General features: G+C 33.2%; 1 long non-coding RNA gene across 1 annotated transcript in view; it reads right to left on the reverse strand.

Moving 5' to 3' along the window:
* The window catches only part of LOC137635231 (uncharacterized), a 1,529-nt gene extending 555 nt beyond the window's left edge, over window positions 1-974 (reverse strand). Inside the window, exon 1 of the long non-coding RNA XR_011042623.1 lies at window positions 841-974. This is a non-coding gene — a long non-coding RNA (uncharacterized lncRNA). The remainder of the gene's footprint in view (window positions 1-840) is intronic.
* Between the last annotated feature and the right edge of the window lie 1,526 nt (window positions 975-2,500).

The following is a 2,500-nucleotide window of genomic DNA, read 5'->3' on the forward strand; positions in this document are numbered from 1 at the left end:
AGCAGGGTGCTATAAGCCCAGGGGTCGTACAGGGAAAATGGCCCAGTGAGGAAAGGAAATAAGGAAAAATAAAATATTTTAAGAGCAGTAACAACATTAAAATAAATATTTCCTAAAGAGTAGTTTATTTATTTCTTTGTTTCCCTTCCTCGCTGGGCCATTTTCCCCGTTGGAGCCTTGGGGCTTATAGCATCTTGCTTTTCCAGATAGGGTTATAGCCTAGTTTGTAATAATAATAATAATAATAATAATAATAATAATAATAGTGAGGATAGGACTACTACTACTACTACTACTACTACTAATGATAATAATAATAATAATAATAATAATAATAATAATAATAATCTCTCAATGTCCTTGCACGTGTGCTTGTGCTCAAACTAACATGCTTACACATATCATGCAAGCAAACAATGTCCTTGCACTTGTGTTTACACTCAAACTAACGTTCTTATACATATCATGCAAGCAAACAATGTCCTTGCACTTGTGTTTACACTCATACTAACGTTCTTATACATATCATGCAAGCAAACAATGTCTTTGCACGTGTTTATGTTCAAACTTTTTCATCTATTAGCGTGCCTTATAATTATACATATCATGAAAGCAAAAACACCCAATTATGTAAATTATTATTATTATTATTATTATTATTATTATTATTATTATTATTATTATTATTATTATGTAAATTATTATTATTATTATTATTATTATTATGATTATTATTATTATTACTAGCCAAGCTACAACCCTTGTTGGAAAAGCAAGATGCTATAAGCCCAAGGGCTCTAATAGGGAAAAATAGCCCAGTGAGGGAAAGAAATAACCTACTATCACAGTCCGGTGCCTTCCTCTGTTCTCTCGAGCGTCCGTGGTGTTCCTCAGGTGTCGAAGCTGACACCAACGCGATCATGAGAAAGGATAATGACAGGATCAGAACGATGGTTGGACGATACATCTGTAAATAGTGATAATTCTCATTATTTTGGCAAATTTTTACTGGAAAATTATTTATAACGATAATTGAAATGGTAATAGATTTTATAGATATCTGGTTTTTAAAATTGCTTTCGGAGTAGGCAAGTTTTTCTTAGTATGCTACATGAAACGAGAAGGGCACTCCAAAATCTAACCATTGTTCTCTAGTCTACGGTAGTGTCATAGCCTCTGTACCATGGCCGTCCACTGTCTTGGGTTAGAGTTCTCTTGCTTGAGGGTACACCCGGGCACACTATTCTATCTTATTTCTCTTAATTTTGTTTTGTTAAAGTTTTTATAGTTTATATTGGAGATATTTCTTTTAATATTTCTATTCTTAAAATATTTAATTTTTCCTTGTCTCCTTTCCTTACTAGGGTATTTTCCCTGTTAGGGCCCCTGGGCTTATAGCATCCTGCTTTTCCAACTAGGGTTGTAGCTTAGGAAGTAATAATAATAATAATAATAATAATAATAATAATAATAATAATAATAATAATAATAAATCGAGTTAATTTTCAACGTTCGGAATGCATTGCCCATTTTGCAATACGAGAGTATGACTTGCAAATATAGCGGTAAACTGGAAACCTATATATCCAGAACTGCCATTAGTTATCTACTTTTCTTTATAGGCTGTAGTGTTGATTGAAAATCAACATCCGTTTTTTCCTCTTTATTTACATTTATCGTACACCATTAGTGATATTCATTAAACAAAACGAATGAGAAACAGCTGTGAACAGACTGGATACAGGAATCTAATATCGAGAACTGCCATTAGTTACCTACTTTTCTTTATCGGCTGTAGTTTTGATTGTAAATTAACATCCATTTTTTTTTCTCTTTATTTACATGTATCATATACCATTAGTGATATTCATTAAACAAAACGAATGAGAAACAGCTGGGAACAGATTGGATACAGGAATCTAACTGGAAATATGATCTAGCTAACGCACCAGCCTCCAAACTTTCTCCTTCTGAGTCCCTGGTCAGTTGGCAGCTCTTTCCGCTTGCGGGGACAACTGTATCGCTATTAAACATTCGAGGGATTGTAAATAATAAAAAAAGAGGGTGGCAGCCTCAGTTATAAAGTTGCTAGGTAAAACATTATGTAGGAGAAATGTTAAAGGTGATTTTACGGTAGTTTTTTAATTGAATCTATGGTCTGGCAGCCTCAATTATAAAGGAGTTGCGAAGTAAAACATTATGTAGGAGAAATGTTAAAAGTGGATTTACGGTAGTTTTTTAATTGAATCTATGGTCTGGCAGCCTCAATTATAAAGGAGTTGCGAAGTAAAACATGTAGGAAAAATGTTGTAAGTGGATTTACGGTAGTTTTTTAATTGAATCTATGGTCTGGCAGCCTCAATTATAAAAGAGTTGCGAAGTAAAACATTATGTAGGAAAAATGTTAAACGTGGTTTTACGGTAGTTTTTTAATTGAATCTATGGTCTGGCAGCCTCAATTATAAAGTTGCTAGGTAAAACATTACGCAGGAGAAATGTT

The sequence above is a fragment of the Palaemon carinicauda genome, unplaced genomic scaffold (genome assembly GCF_036898095.1).
Source record: "Palaemon carinicauda isolate YSFRI2023 unplaced genomic scaffold, ASM3689809v2 scaffold105, whole genome shotgun sequence".
Classification (NCBI taxonomy): domain Eukaryota; kingdom Metazoa; phylum Arthropoda; class Malacostraca; order Decapoda; family Palaemonidae; genus Palaemon; species Palaemon carinicauda.